At 41.6% G+C, this 16,972-nt stretch overlaps 1 protein-coding gene across 2 annotated transcripts in view; it reads left to right on the plus strand.

Moving 5' to 3' along the window:
• Positions 1–16,972, plus strand: part of APC (APC, WNT signaling pathway regulator) — a 168,144-nt gene that overhangs the window by 17,340 nt on the left and 133,832 nt on the right. Inside the window, exon 1 of one of the 2 annotated variants that reach the window (XM_019532477.1) lies at positions 9,160–9,177. The exons of the other annotated variant lie outside the window; for it this stretch is intronic. The gene's annotated coding sequence lies outside the window, so the exon portion shown is untranslated. Of the gene's footprint in view, positions 1–9,159; positions 9,178–16,972 lie in introns of those variants that run through there. 2 annotated transcript variants of the gene reach the window in all.

Raw genomic sequence — 16,972 nt, forward strand, 5'->3', positions numbered from 1 at the left:
TGGCCTCTCTCCCAGTGCTGCCGCCATCTGCCCTGAGCGCAGCCCCAGCCCAAGCGCCCCACTGGAAAGAGCCTGGCACTGCCCCTTGCCCGGCCCACAGTGGCAGCCCACCCTTGCCCCATGCACAGATCCAGGGCCACACGCCTCCCCATGCCCTCCTGGGTTGCATGCAGTGGCACTCCTCCCTCCCCAAGCCCCTGGGATGAGCCGCTCATGACGCTGCCCCACGCTGTGCCCTGGCTTTGCAGCCCCACCTCCACTCCCTCCCTCACTGAGGAGACCTCACTCTGCCCCCTGCCACTGAACCTTAAAAACAAGAAAAAAATATAAAGGGCTATATGAGCTGAAAATTTGAGAGAGATGGCGTACACTTGTTAAAAAAGGTTGGAAACCCCTGCCATAGCCAGTACGTTGTTTTCAAACAGAAGTTTATCAAACTCTCTAGTACTGAAATTTCTAAACTACTGGGTCAGAAAGATAGATGGGTTATCTTGGTAAACCTAAACTATTTTGTGAGCCTTTTTTAAACATTTTTATGGAGCATATTTTTTAAAAACAGCTGCTGAACTCACTTGAGTAGGAACTGGATAATTATGGGGAAGAATTCAAGATAAAGAAACTGGCTTTTGCCATGTCAGAGAATGTTATATATAACTTCAGACTGCTAGATGCTGCTAAATAAAATACTATTCCATAATTAAAATACAACATCACACATACTTTGCCAAATATTGAAAATATCAAATCATCAAAACCAAACTTTTGCTTTTCTGTAAATAAGCAAAGGAATATTCCTTTGTGTGCATTCCTTAATTTCTATACTCAGCTGTGTTAAGAGTACATGCACTACTTTCATTTAACTTATGTTTTTATGATGGACAGGTTCACCATATATGGACAAATATCTAAGGATGGGAAGGTTATCATATGCCGGTTGACAATAAATTGGAATGTCTGTATCTACTCAATAGGATGTTACAGGAAAATATTTTTTATTGCTTGCAGGGACAAAATGTATATAATAGAAAAAATATTTTAACTTTAATGGGACTAGTATCTGAAATATTAACTGACAAGTTGTATAGACATTTTAGATCATGTACCACAAACTGGAGGATATGTGAGGGATCTACTTATGAGAGACCACATAGCATGTAGGAAGATTTTTTTTTGGTGGGGGGTGGGGGAATTCATGCTATTTCTGATTTTAATTTTTTACCTTTGGGCCAAGGCAAAAAGTATATTTTAAACAAATAAGTGTATTAAATTATTCAGTCTTTCTTGAGATATATATCTAATGCTTTAATTGTTTTCTAACACTTATGAAAGCATATTTCTGTAACCTAATAATCCTGCAAAGCAGGATGTTCTTTATTTATCAATTATACTGTGAATAAATAAAGCTTTTATAAGATTCATGTAAATGCACATAACAAGGACTCAGTGTGTGGCATGGACAAAGATCCCCTGAAAAGGTTGTAATTATGTTGTACAATGTATAGAATTAGAAAACAGTCACCAGCCACGTTAGAGTTGACTACAACTATCTAGGAAGTTTGGGGTGGTAGTGAAAAAGCCACATGTAATTCTCACTTTTAACTTTCCCAAGAATGGGGGAAGCAGGGAGTGCATGCAACTTGAATAAGAAACCCCAGAGGTGTGTGGGTGGAATCAAGGAAACATTTTCGCTTGTCTTTGGGAGGATACTGGGATATGTTATCAATACTAACCTTTGTATCAAATTGAAACTTGTAAAATGGGATCATTAAAAGGTATTTACTGTTATGGTGTTTTTGTTAGTAATAAATGTCTTAAAAATTCTTTTCTACCTTCTTCAAGCTTCAACATAATACAGAGCTGTGTGTTAAATGGAAGTTGTGCACTAGAGTGTTCACAAACATATATACCACTTTAGAAAGTTTTGAGAATGTGATCTTAGAGGTCTCCAGCAATACTTGTCAAACTTGTGAACAATACCAAACATAGTACTTGCATTTAACTAGTTATCCAACCCACTGAGTTATACTTGAAGTGTCTGGGATAGCTAGTACCGTAAAAGCACAAAACCTAGTACTGAGACGCCACCAATTTTTAAATTGGCAGAGTAGTGAAAGAGTCTTGGGAGAAAGGCACCATTGCACTGGATATGTTTTTATGAGTGCACATGGAAAATTGCTTTGTTTATGGTCAAATTATTTCATAAGCATAAAACCTTTTGCATTTTTTCTGATGTATTTCCTAATATCTTTAAAAAATTCTGCAGTGCCTATTTACTTTCAGATGCAGAAAGCTAGAGCTCAAATAAGTATTCCTGTTCATATGGTGCCTTAGGTGAGAGAATGTTTAAATACAGGATTTTGACTGCTAAATTTTACTTAGTTCACAAATTGGAGTTTTTAAAAACACAGAATAACAGTGGGGAAAGATCTAGTACTTTAGTTAATTTAAATTATTGTCAAAAAGGCCCTCTAATCTTACTTTTTTAGTAGGGTATATCCAATAATGTGGAAGTTCTGCCTAGCAAACTGAAGGAAGTGGCTGAAAATAACCAAGCAAGCAACAAGGAGGAAAGAAATAAAGATGCTGAGTGAGATGATGGCCTCATATCTCCTCATATGTTTAAACAGTCTGTCTTAGAAATCAGTGCAAAATATATTTTTGAGGAGCATGGAGTGATGTATACTATGTTAAAATATATTGTTGGCATCTACCTTATGAGTGAGGTGCTATTACCAGAAATAAAATTTGAAGTTGGAAAAAAGCCTTTTTGTAGAGCAATAAATAATACAGCTAACCAAAACTCAAATTAAACCAAACCATGCCCTCTCTGCTTGACAAATATTAGTTCTTTTGTACACTTTTCTACTGACAGCTAGATTTGAAAAAAGGATGGCTTTGCACTAAGGCAAGGATTTTTGTGGATGATATCTTTTATTGGACTGACACCATGGTTGGGATAGATGGAGATGCACAACATTTTGAGCGCAAAACTTGTCTGCCTGAATCTGTCCCAACCATGCAGTTGGTGTAATAAAAGATAGCAACTTACAAAAATTCTTACCTCTTGCATATTTCCTGGCTACATGATCACATCATTACTACCATGGCTTTGTACTGTTATCTAGAAAGCAGATTTTGGGGACTGTATACTTTAGGAGATTTGGTAATGCATTCTGCTCAATATGGGTCAGTGGTTTGAGTGCCACTGGCTAGCGTAAAGTGACCAAAAATTACTATAGTGTCATGCTGTTAAGTAACACGGTATAACTTGGTCCATGAGCTGTTTTTTTGACAGATGTGTTTAACAGAATGCTTGAGACTTTGAGTGAGCTTGGAAATGATTATTTTTTTCTGTTTCCCTACCCTGAAGTATCCCTGTGTGTTGTGGTTGCAGCATGGTGGCAGAACATTATGGAGGACTTCTGCTGCTGCCGATGCTCAACTTGTTCTTTGAATACAGAACTTCAGGCTGTAGAGTAGTGAATCTGGCATCTTTTCGTGTGCACTGAATTCATTTAAACAAAATTATTCAGCCTTGAGAGCACCAAGGTTTTCTGGCAAATGCATAGGTCAAGCTTTACAGGAGTCCTATCACGCTCTGTTTGTTACAGCTTTTCAGTATTAGAAAATACAGTACTGTTGTGTATAAAGGAGCAATGCATTACGAAAATCCTCACTCTTGGCATTCCCATTTTGGATTCCAGAGGCAAGTCTATGAGGCTGTTTTTAAATATTAGCTTTCACTTAAAAACATACTGAGCTTTAAATCTAAAACAGCAAGATTTCACATATCCTCTGACACACAGGATTTATCTTCACTGAACACTTAATTAACTCTGTGTGTGCATAGGCTGTAGTTATAACTAGAGGCAGTGACTTGATGGCTTTTAACTTGATGGCTTAACTTGATGGCTAGTTTATGGTAGAAAGCTTTCGATGACAACTTTTCATTAACTGAATAAAGGGAAGTGCAAAATCAAATTTGCAAGTTCAAGCTGAAGAGTGGCTGATTAGGCTACTGTACTGCAGAATAGGCCCAGAGGTTGCAGTGGACCTCAAGCTGAATAAGTCAACAGTCTCATGGTTTTTCATATATAAATAACAAATATGTATATATTTAAAAAAAATCTATCTACATAGATATCTATATCTAGATATCTATATTCTAGAAAAACTATGTATGTATAAAATATTCTGAAAATTTGATTGCAGATATAAAATTGTACTTGCCAATTTGTACTTGCCAAATATAAAATGTATATTAAAAATGCAATAATACTCTAGGTTATATTAGCAAGGATGTTGCCTTCAGGTTGCAAGATATGATTGTTTTATTCTGGTCAGCCCTAGTGGGGTCTCACTTGAATCATTGTGTCCAGTTTTGGGTAGCTCACTTAAAGGAAGATGTAGATAAATTGAAGAGTCTATCACAGAATAACAGCAATGGTTAGTGGGTCTTGGAAACATGACTAACAAGGAAAGATTGGAAGAATTGGTATTATTTAATCTGGACAAGAGAAGGCTGAGTGGGGATTTGATAAGTCTCCAAATACAAAATAAGTGGTAATGAACAGGGATCTGGGTTTTCTGTTTCCTGCAGAAAAATGCAGATTTTCTCTTTGTAGGCTTGTAGAGTTCCAGCTTGCAGTGAGTTGCTTGGGGCTGGGAGGAGTGGAAAACAGGGCAGTTGAAACAGGGTTGGGGAGGTAAAGGTGGGAGAAAAAATCCAGGGGTGTGGAGCAGGGGATCCCATGCGCATGTCCATATATGCTCGCACACATGGCCGGCAATATGACTAGATGGTGGTGGGAGCAGCCCTGACAGCTACATGCAGATAAGCCTGTGGGACAGGAACTAGGGGTGGGATTGGAGAGCCAGGGCTTGGGGACTGTCCCTTCACCATCATGGCAGGAGGCCAAGCTCTGATGAGCCTGAAAGAGCCCAGCACCATTGGGTGCAGGGGCTCTGATGGCACAGGGGCAGTCCAGTCATACCATAGCTTGGTGCATGGCCATAATGGCGTGCAGCTGGTCCAGGCCATCAGGGGCCAAACTCTGGTGAGTCCAGACCAGCCCTGTTGTATCAGGGCAGGGGCCAAGCTCTGGAAAGCCCCACACACATTGGTGACATGCCATTGGGGGATAGGGAGGCATGTGCTACTCCAGATTTCTGTGCCAACAGCACGGCACAGGACTGCAGCCCAGCTGGACCAGCACTGGGCAGGAACTGCCTCTGTAGCCCAGCAGGTGGGACCCATCACAGAAGGGTGGAGTGGGGTGGGGAGACTCAGTGCTGCTGCCTCTGGGAGCCTCATGCCAGCCACAGCGTCATGGATACCACAGTGAGGCACTGCTTGGCAGCAGCTGTGACATAAAGTTGTGCATCCTGCTGCCCCGCGGCCCCCCCCCCCCTCAGCAGCACCGGCAGGGCACTGGCATGTCAGCTGCTGTGCTCCACAACGCAGTGAGGGGCAGGCAGTTGCCTTTGGACCTACTGCCTGGTGCAGGGGGGGAGCTGCTGCTGGGAGGGAGCGAGTAGAAGGTAGGCAGAGGCTGTGGAGAGGCACTGGGAGGGCTGTGGCTTGGGAGTGAGGGGCACCAGCATAGGACTACTCAGCACTACAAAGCAGCGGTGGGGACAGCCACAGCTGACTGATGTCTTGGTGAGCAAAGGGAGCAGGAGGACCTTTTCTATGATTTAAAAAAAAAACCCCAAAGTCAAACACCAAAATTTACAGGTATTTAGAATTTATTCTACTATAATGGTAGAGGCACTGGTAGGCTTCCAAATTTCCTTAAAATTGCAAATATATCAATAAAACATTGTGTTCAACTGATAGCTAGATATATAGCAGTGTTTCATTTTAATTGTGGAAAAACACAGATCCTGGGGGTTGTTATTGGAGAATTTTGGATTTTTTTAAACAGAAAACCAGGACCCCTATTATGAAACAAGTGGTGCTTCTCTGGTCCAGGACAAGAGTTAAGGGTTTTAAATAGCAGTGAAGAAAATTTTAGAATGACTGTTAGGAAGAGTATTCCAACTATGAGGAGCGTGTAAGGACTAGAACATTACTGGGAGATGTTGTAGGGTCTTTATTATTGGAAGTTTTTAAGAACAGGTTAGATGCACTTCTAGATGAGATGATTGAGACAATGTTGTTTCTGCCTTGGGCCTGGGATTAGACTAGATGACCTCCTGCAGTCCCTTCCAGTCCTATTTTTCTGTGATTGTGACCTTCTGGGCATGCGTTGATACTGCATATTTTGAGTTTTCTTTTGCACCATGGCTGCTCTCACTTGGCCTAGGGTAACTTAAGAGGATCTAACGAATATAGCTAGCTAGAGTTAATTTGGAATAAAAGCAACTTTGGTTTTTATCACTGAGGAGCTGCAACTTTTAACTGAGATCATGTTACGGTCTGTAAAAGAACTCGAATATAAAACTGCTTACTTTGACTCATTACATATTAGTAGCAAAACTAGAAACAGCTTCAAGCTCTGTAAAGTAACTGGGATCATTTGCAATTTCTGGAAGATATCAAGTAATGTAAGTGCTTTTCCTATACTATATCAGTCTCTAAAACCAAGCTCAAAAGCTTGGAGTAATTTAAATAATTGCTGTAGTTATTTAACCACCTAATTCTCCCCAAAAAGTTGGGGTGGGGAATAGAAGCAAGTAGTAAGAGAGAAAAAACATAGAAAACTTAAATTCTAATGAAATCTTTATTTTATAGCGAGAAGGCAAACCAGGGTTCTTGATGCACCATAACACAACAGTCACGTGATTCTGTTGTGGTACCATCCTTTTTTGGAGTGACTGATGGTAGCAGACTTGCTTCCCTTCACAGGGGCAGGATCCTTCTATAATAATGGGCCATGGGTAGGCAGGCATAACACTTAAACCATTCCAAGAATGTCACCGTTTGGAAACGATACAGAATTGTCCCAGGTGTCTGCATGTGCACTGCTGAGGGTTCTAAGTAGAACCATAACTTTTTAGGCATTACGGTGCTGGACTGCCACCAGGGGCTGCCTAATTTCAACTTTTTGTACCCAGCTTAATTGCAACTTTTTGTCCCCCCCTCACTAACATTGAGTTCAAGAAAGCACTTTACTGAAATCTGTGTGCTGGTACCTGACTCTGCATCGCCTGGGGGGGGTGTAGGGCCGCTGCCTGGAGCCCTGCCTCTGGGTTCGTAGGATCTGGGTGGTCTAGAGCTGCCAGAGCTTTCACAGCTTTTAAGGAGCACTTCCCCCTCACCATTCATTAGTTCATTTCAATTCCTGGAAACTGTGCAGGGTTTGGTGTATCCCAGGCTGAAACAGTTCAGGAAATTTAAACCATAGTAAACTAGCTTGTATGTCTAGACACTTGTGGTTTAAACTGTATTTAAACCAGTCTTAAATGTTAGATCTGTCTGCACCCTTGGGGTGCGTCCAGATGTGCATAGATGTTTGGTTCCCCAGGGACAACCAGTGGCAGTGCACCTTTAGCGCACAGCAAGTTACTCCAGGGGTGGAGGGGAGGCTTGCCTGGGGGGCTCCCAGGGCTGCAGCCATGGTGATTCTGTGGCGTGGAGCCTGGCTCACAGCAGACTGTGGCCCTAGGTGGCTCGGTTCCATTTTATAGCAGCGTTCACTGCCTGAGCAAATGCTGTGCCATTTTATTTCCCACAGGTTTTTTGACCCCTGTATATCCAGGGGTCAAAAAAACTCACAGGAAGAAAACCCGGCACAGTGCATGGCTGCTCCCGGGCCAGATGTAGGGACGATCGGCTCATCCAGGGCCACATGGGGGGAATCCTGCTGCTGGGTGAGCCTTGTTCCCTGCCTGCCCAGTGGGGACAATCAATCTGTCCAGGGCCATGTGGGGTGGGGCAGGCAGTGGCAGGAGCTCCCCCCACCCACATGGCCCTGGACCAGCCAATTGTCCCATCTCGCCCGGGAGCAGCCGAGCCCCATCCCCTGCTCTCTCAGTGGCTGGATGCCTGCTGTGCTAGGGCACAGCTGGGCCCAGAGCTGGGACAACTGGCCTGTCCAGGGTCATGTGGGGGGGCCTCAGCAGCTGAAGCCCTCCCCCCAAGTGGCCCCGGACAAGCCGCCTTCTCTGTGTACAGATCGGGGCACAGGTTGCCACTGCAGGCTGGGGCCAGCAGCAGTGCTGGGAGGGGGGCTGTAGCCACCTGACTCTCCCCTACCAGCACTACCATCCACCCCGAGCACAGCCCCGGCCCTGGCCCCAAACTGCCCTGCCCTGTGTGCAGATCTGGGGGCACATGCCCCCTGTGCCCTCCTAGGGTATGCCCCCCACACCACCCGGGATTGGTCCTTCCACCTACCTCAACCCTTGCTCCTGCCTCTGCCCTTCCTCCCTCACTGTGGGGGCCTCAGTCTGGCCCCCAACCCTCCCTCCCCACCTGCTAGGCTGGGGGTGTGTGGCTGAGCCCCCCCAGCCTCAGATCATGTCTGGTTCTCCAGGATTGACCGGTTGATCGTGATCAAGTGGTTGGTGACCACTGCCCTAGACACCTGATGTATTAATGTTGGCTACATACTTTATGCTTTGTCAAGCTACTGTAATTGTTGGAAGTGAGTAATAGCTTGGGATTTTCTTGGCATGTAATAAATAAAATAATAATATACATATATACAATAATGTCCCTTGGCATGTAATAAATAAAATAATAATATACATATATACAATAATGTCCCTTGGCATGTAATAAATAAAATAATAATATACATATATACAATAATGTCCCTTGGCATGTAATAAATAAATAAAATTAAATTTGTATTTTTATTTGATAGGTGTCCCATTTCCATTTCTATCTTCCTATATATCTTCTACTTATTCTCTCCCTAGTGACATCCAGTTCCCACTCCATTTTCTCCTTACTTCCTGTTTTATTATTCTTGCTTAAAGGATCCCTTCCCCGTCTGTCCCCAAGACTGACCAGATTCTAGGGGAAGCAGATGTTTAATCCTCTGGATGTGGACCAGGATGCATCACATCTTCTAATTTGAGTTGGGCCATTGGCTGCACTGGGCTAGGCTGGGTACCCACGTGACTGGAATGTGGCTGTATTGGTTCCGGCTCTAGCGCAGCCAGTGGGTGCGGGAGGGGACTGGGCGCTGGAGACAGAATGGGGGCACAACTAGCTCCAGACATGGGGTAAGTGAATTTGAGGAGGGCATGGCAGTCTGGGCTGTGCTGTGTTGTAACATTCACTGCTTGTCTCGGTCTATTGCTTTTGGCAGAGTGTTTGTCTTTCCAGACTGCTGCATGACAAGCCGCAAGGAAAGGAGGCTGGGTTTTTCTCTCCTCCTCCTGCTGCTGCTGCAGAGAGGAGCCAGGGCTGGATTTCTTGTGGTTCTGATCCATGTTTTTGACAGGAGAGGAGGAGGGGGCGGTGCCGGGAAGGCAGAAGAAAGCGGCTTTTGTGGCTAGAAAATAGATTTTTTTTTTTTTTTAAAGATTTGTTGACATAGAAAAGAGTTAAAAACAGTATCTAAGGAAACGGGCAAAGGATAACAAAGAATGGAGCAGATTCATTGCAAGGAGGAATGAGAGCTTGAGCCCATTGAGATCCTTGTCCTGCTCCTCCCTTCCGCCACAGCAGCAGCAGCCTGGGAAGGGACACAAAGCAGCAAAGGAGATGCCTTGTTGAGAATCTAACACTCACCATGCAGGGGTTTTGGGGGGAGGATGAAGCAGGTATTCCAGAGCATGAAATTCTTTCTTGTGGTTTTTAAATGTTAACATTTCACTCGGGTACTGTGCATGCTATTGGGGAAAAAGCAAGCTATACTTCTTTGCGACTAGTGTTACGTGTCTTTGTTAGTGACAGGATGTATAGTGGCTTCTCTGCAGTTCACTGCAGCAGCTTTTGCTCCTCTGCTTAAAAAGGAGAAAGCTGCAGAGGGATGAGAGGCTGTGCAGCACTGCTATGCCTAGAAATGTATTTAAAGGATATGGTTCAGTGGCCAGTTGCAACCTATGTAACAGCTGAAATCCTGAGGATTTTTCTGCAAACAGAAAGAAATGTGCATATTCAATGAACACTAAAACCCTCTGACATTTAAAAAAATATTTAACATCACAAAGAGATGCTTGGACCTGTGATTTAACTTGAATACTATTGGAAATCTTAATACATTATTTATGAAGCAGTGGGTCTTTTCTCTCTCTTTGTCAGATATGCAGCTTTTATTCTAGTAATTAGGTCATCTGAAAGCAAATCACTTTTTAGTTTTGCTAAAAATGTAAAATAATTTTCAGAAGGCAAATAAAATGCCAAGTAATTTCATTAGTATTTATTTTTTGGAATTTAGTTGAATTTTAAATTTTCTTTTCTGTCTGTCATCCTCAAGGAAGGGCTTTGGATGGAAGCTACGCTGAGCATCTCTCATTTAACAGAAGCTCGCTGTTCCTGAAGGGATCAGCAAACCAACATTTGAATATTATTTAATATGGGTATACATACCATAAGAGGTTTTTTTTTTTTTAAAGCAACATGCATATTTCATACTTCTGGTTTGTATGGAAAATTTTCAATAAATTCTGTTACGCATACGTGAATAGCATGGCTTATGTTCTGACTTTATATTTGAATAGTATTTTCTTCTCTCTTCCTTTACTCCCGGTCTGGGGAGAAAGGATGTCTGTTCTGTTCTTTCTGTGGTTGAACGTGTCCCTTAATGTTACTGCTTTTTAATATATTAAACATTTATTCAAGTTTTCAATCAATTCCAGTAATACCTAGTAAATTTCTGATTATTTTATCAAAGAAATGGAAGTCTTGTGAAACAATTAACCATCCTTTTAAAATATCTGTAATATAAAGTTGAGAAGTATTTACCCAGAACAGGATCTTCAGTATTTTTATTGGGACTCCTAAGAAACTCCTAGAATGTCTGCACTTAAATTCACTACTTTCCATAATCTGATCAAGTATAAGGCTTCTATTGCCAATATTAAATGACAAGGCAAACAGAAGACTAACAGAGATGACAAAGTGTTTTTTACACTATAACTTAATGAAGCTGAGAAACCGTATTCAATATTGTATCCTTGTCTGTAACGTACTATAAATTAGATTGATTATGTTTCTCTGAGTTCCTGTGTGATGAAAGGATTCATTTTTGTTGAGTTAAGTCCTCATGTCCTGTTATAAATTTATATTAAGAATGATTATTATAATTGAGGCTAAGAGGTAAAAACTACTGAAGGTATGAATGTTCATTTTAGTTAGTTGAATACTGGAAAATACTAATGCTTCTGATGATTTAAAAAGCATTTTCACTTTTTCTGAAAGAAAGCAAGGAGAAACAATAAAACATGGCAACATTTATAATGGGGATGCTACTTATTTGACTTTATTTTTGAAATCATAGAAAGAGGCAGTCTTCTACCTGTTCTCCATACCTGACCTAAGCAGTTGCTACTAGAAACCAAGAAAATCTTCCTGTTAAAACTGGCATTATGAGTAAAATATGCTACTAAACTAGGTAGTTGTGTTTGCCAAAACTTTGCAAGCGACCTTGAATTTAAATATAACACACACAAAGATGGATATGGTCCTGAAACTGTTTTTCATGGAATTAGTATAATACAGTATATAGACTCCTTTGGTACATAGCGCTTATATGGAACTTATGCTCTTAAAACAGTTGAGTTGATGAAATATTTAATGTTTTGATCAAGTTGATTTACTTTTTCATGAATTTAGTGAAAAAACAAATAATTAGGCTTAGGTGTTTATTTTGTTTAAGTCTTGCTCTTATAAACTAGCTTTGGTTAAAGTTGAGAATTTTAGGTGGTTGGTAGTATACATTTCATACAGTTTTCTGTATGAACAGATGCTGATGTATTTCCTGCAAGATGAATGGTTTCCTGTTCTCTTCAGGTGTTAGTTGAAGATGACATTGATGGATTACACATAATGTGAAAAAATTAAGGGTAATATAGGAATAACCTTTTTTCCAAAGTATTTTTTTATATTTTAAAATAATTTTTTATTAAGTCTGGTCTTTTTTAAGTTCTTGACTGAAATTGATGTTTTCAGTCGTGAAGTATTCTTGAGGTATTCTTCACATAGCATTCACTTACCAAAAACAAGGCAAATACAAAATTACAGGACATAATAGCATGGCATACATGGTGAAGAATAGTCAGTCATGAGTAATGGCTAAACTGATGATTGCTAAGGATGAGTGTTCATGTTTGTGAATCACCCTTGGTCCAATATAAAAAGTTATGATTCACATAATTTCTTAGCTATTTTGTGTTAAATATAGACAAGTACAAATCATGTTTCTTATTTCAAGGACTTATTCTGAATGCCCTGTGACTAACAAGCTAAGGAACTTCCTAACCCTGAATTCTAAAGCAAGGAATAAATTTTTCCTTGGCTAAGTAATGAAAGATGAAATTAACATGTCTGTTCATAATTTGAGATGCATGGTTTAGCTTTCATACTTTATTTTTTCTAGTACCAAGACTGGTTTTTTAGGATTTGTAATTAATACTTTATAGCCAAATTACACTTGTGCTTTCTTCTTCTGAGACTAGAACAGACTTGAAAATAATAAACCTGGGACACAATACAAAAGACAGAATCAGCCTCCACGTTTATTGTCCTTAGTGAGCTACTCTACTCTTCTGTGTATAGAATACAGTAGCCATAAGTCATCTGTTATTTTGAGACTCTGCTGAAGAAACTTGCTTTGGTTAAGACAGTGGTTCTAAACCTTTTCAGACTCATTGGACAATGACAGCTATTAGCTTTCACTCTTTTTTTCTTTTGTATGATAAAGCAGTTCTTCTCTTACAAAAAACTCAAAAAAAATACCACAATAGGTCAGAAGATTTTTTTGAAACTATAGGTTCATGTTTGAAATGTCCAGGTTTATCTTGTGATCTTGTAGGTCTTTGACTCTTAATGCTAGTATTGTATGGCACCCCACAGCATCATTGGAAGAATCTCATGACACCCCAGGGAGTCATGACATCCAGGATGAGAATCGTTGGGTTGAGACGCAGGCGTTATGGTATGGGTGAGGGTAGACCAAGAGCAGCTGCTCCAAAGACTGCTGCTAATGGAGCACAGGGTGGAGTTCTGGGCTACAATCAGGTGGCTTCGGAGACCTTACATGCTGACTTTGGGAACTAGAATAAATAATGGTCATGTTTGAAAGCTGGCACTTGGTAAATTTGTGTAATTTTTTCTGATAACAGAATATTTATAGTTGGGCAGAGGTAGGCATACCTGAACTGAATGAATCCTTAGATTAGATATAAACGTAAGTGTTTAGAAGCACCATCTATAGACATTGGACCAGTTTTTCCTTCAAACGAAAATCACTTTCTCTGTCACAAGGCAAAAAAAAATCTGTAGCAGTGGACTGTTCCAAAAATTCTTAGCTATTGCCAAATTCCAACATAAATATACCTTGAGTTTAATTCATATCCAAAGTCTTGGCATCCCTTTGATCTCATTTTCAATGGACCCAGAGGTTCTTTGTTGTTTCCTATTGTAGGTACAAGTAGAGCTGCCTCTAGGAATGGAGAATTCGAATATATTTAGAACAAAAGAAACCTTCGCTATGGTACAGGCCAACCACTAGATGGAGGTGGTTAACATTGTTAATAATGACACTGAAAAAGAAGATGTGTTCAATAAATATTTATTTTCAATTTAACAAATCAGGATAAAATGTTTGAATCCAGGGCTGGATACAGAGGAGCTGCTGTGGCATGGCCTTACCCTGTCAGACCACACCATGTGAGCAGCAATTAGGGGCTTTAAGTCTCTCAATCAGGTAGGATTTCTCCATTTCCCACCCCCCCCCCTTACGCTCCATGTTCAGTAGCATGTCCCCTCTTCCCTATTCACTGCTGCCACTGTCCTTGATTGCCCTGGGAACAGGGGAGCTCCAGAACTGCTCCTATCTCACTCCAGCCAGGATGTGTGAGGAGGTAAGCTCAGCTGGAGACAGTAGTCATGGGCAGGTTTCTCTTCTCTGCTAGTTTCCCTCTGGGTGTTTCCTGCCATCCTGGGAAGTAGAAGAAGGGAAAAGGAGAACGAAGAACCTGCTTACTGCTGTTGCTGCTGAGCCCTGTTCCTCATGTAGCTCTGGAGTTCCTCCTCCCAGAGCAACCAGAGACACCAAAGGCAGTGATGGGTGTGGGAGGGGGTAAATATGGGGGGGGACAGGACATGTGGCTGAGCATGGAGTGGAAAGGGGTGCTAAGGATTGGGTGTAGGGAGATGCATACCTGATTCTGGGACTTTAATTCCCATGCCTGCAGGTCCTATGGTGTGGTCTCCCCACCCTGGTGGGAGGAGGGAGCTAGGAGCAGGTGTGCAGCTACCCTTATAGCACTGATTGGTGTTCTTGTACCTACCTTTACGAAATTCTGTATCTACCCATGCTTATATTATCTGAAGGTGGTGAAGTAATGGGTTATAGCAGTGTTGAGGTGATGTTGCTGTGATGGTCTAGGAGATATGTGAAATGCAATAATTCTTGTGGGTAATATCTTTTACTGGATCAACTGTATGCTTGGTATAGACACAAGCAAACTTCTGGGTGTCACAGTACCTTTCTTCAAACCTCTGAAGTACTCCAGCTACTGTGATACCCAAAAGCTTACTTATGTCTATACCATATACTTGGTCCAATAAAAGATAGCACTCACAAGAATTCTTGGCTGATAAATTAGTAAACAAGCAAACTGTTAAACAACATTGGAAAATTTGCAGCCAAGAGTTTTAAAGGCTTAGGAGGGTTTCAGTGGTGTCATTGGTAAATCATGAAATACACGGGGAAACTGGAAGTGTTAATGTTCAAAATGAGTAGGCTTGCAGTAAGGTACTTAACTTAATCAAATTTTCTGTGTGGAAGAAAATATAAAATTCTGAATGACACATGATATTGGCAGGATAGTAAATGGTATTGAGGACAGATGGTTGTACAGATAGATTGAATTGCTTGGTAAACTGGGCCATACAAACCAATTGTTTTTTAATACAGTCAAATACAAAGTCATAAGTCTAAGAATGCAAGCAGTGCAGTTCTCCTCTCTTTCAGTGTCCTGGAAAGCAATGACTAAAAAGGATTTAGGCATCATAGTGGGCAAGCAGGTAAACATGAGTTACCAGTATGATGCTGTGACAAAAAAGGCTAATGCGATGATATCATAATGCAATTATATCAATCAACACACACATGCACAAGCAACCAAAAAACTAACACAATCAGAGTGTTTCTTTTGTCCTGCTTTTATTTTCATTTTCAAATTCTTAGAAGGCATTGAATGTGATATGGTGATGAGGAAAAAGAAAAGTTCCTAGAAAAAAATGTGGGTGACTCGAGGAGAGAAGTGAAGTGAATATTTGCCTTCCACTGAAAAATTTAAATGCTGAAATCAGATTTATAGAGTAAAATTACTGTATTTACTCGAACATAAGGCAACCCCCCCTATAGTTTAATTCTATATGTGGGAAATGTATACATTAGCTATAATTTCCCAGGTATAGAATCAAATTATTGGAGTCTTGCCTTGAATTCGTACCCCTGCCACTGCTCTAGCAAAGAGAATAAGTGTGGGGGGTTAGGTAGCCCCCTTGCCCCCTACACCCTCAGCTTTCCTCCTCTAGCCTCTTCCATTCTTCCTTAGTGTTAGACCATGCTTTCCTTGAGGACATGGAAATGAGAAGCAAACTTGAAAATACTGACCTAGAAATAAACACACCTGTAGTAACTTGCATAAAGGGAAGTTGCTACAGGTAACCGTGGATTTGGTTCATCCAGCATTGGTGCAGTTTACCCTCTTGAAACAACTGCAAGTTTTAGCACGTGTACTCCATAAACACACTTTTAAGTAGCACTTCTCTACCTATTTGTATCTGTATATAGTACAGACTATCCATAACATTAGTTCAAATCCAAAAAGGCTCATTATTTACCATATAGTTCATTGGGCTGAACCCCAGCAGAGACTACAGCGTTTCAAGCTGTGGTGACTCCACAGCTCAGCACTGCTTAGAATGTGTGTGTATTTCAGATATCCCCCACAAAGTATTAATGTGTTGAAGTAGTTTCCTACTTATAACTTGAACTCGGTGTTCTTGTAGGGAGTCCTGGGATCCTCCAAAAATTTATATGTAGATGAGGTGCAGAGCAGCTTGGTTTGGTTCCACCTCAGGGAGGGCAGGGCCACGCTAATCGTATGTGCCAGGCTGAGCGAGGGGGTGACAGGGATTCTGGCTAAGTTGTTTGAGGCCCCAGTCAGTGATGTTTGCCAGGCATTTAAAACTGGTTAAAAAACAGGACTTGCTGGAAACAGGAAAGAAAGTTGCAGCTGAGCTGCAGGAGTGAAGAGAAAGTAAAAATGTATGCAGTGTAGTGGTTCACCATGACTTGAAAGACTCAGCACTGAGGGGGACCAAGGGCAATGGGCAATACTATATATCTTATTCAGATGGTTTACATTAGCATTGATCAGGACAAGAACTTACCTGATGGGACCACGTGAAATGTATGGGTACTAGAGGAGGATGAGACGGGTAGAGGGGGGTCTGGCATAGACTTGTTCAGGGGCAGGCCTTCTAAGGAGGGCAGTGGGTACAGGTATGGAGATGGGTGTGTGGGTGTACAGACATGCAGTGCAAACTGTGTAACAGGTTTCAAGTGTGTTTTGATCTGCCAAGTGAACCACAGGGGTCACTTGGCAGAGCGTTGGAGGTCTGTGTGCATGTATCTATCTCTCTCTCTCTCTCTCTCTCTCTCATATATTCCTGTGTCGTTCCCCCCCCATCCAGGCCCATTCCCTCCTTCTCTTCTGCTGCTTGGGGTCCGGGCCTGCTCCCCCCTCCTTGCCATAGCAGTGGGGGGAGGGAGGGAGTGAGACCAGGCCCAATGCAGGGGAGGACTGGGCCTGAGGGTGGGGAGAAGCCAGGCTG

This window comes from Crocodylus porosus, unplaced genomic scaffold (genome assembly GCF_001723895.1).
Source record: "Crocodylus porosus isolate Cpor-Errol unplaced genomic scaffold, CroPor_comp1, whole genome shotgun sequence".
NCBI classification, from domain to species: domain Eukaryota; kingdom Metazoa; phylum Chordata; order Crocodylia; family Crocodylidae; genus Crocodylus; species Crocodylus porosus.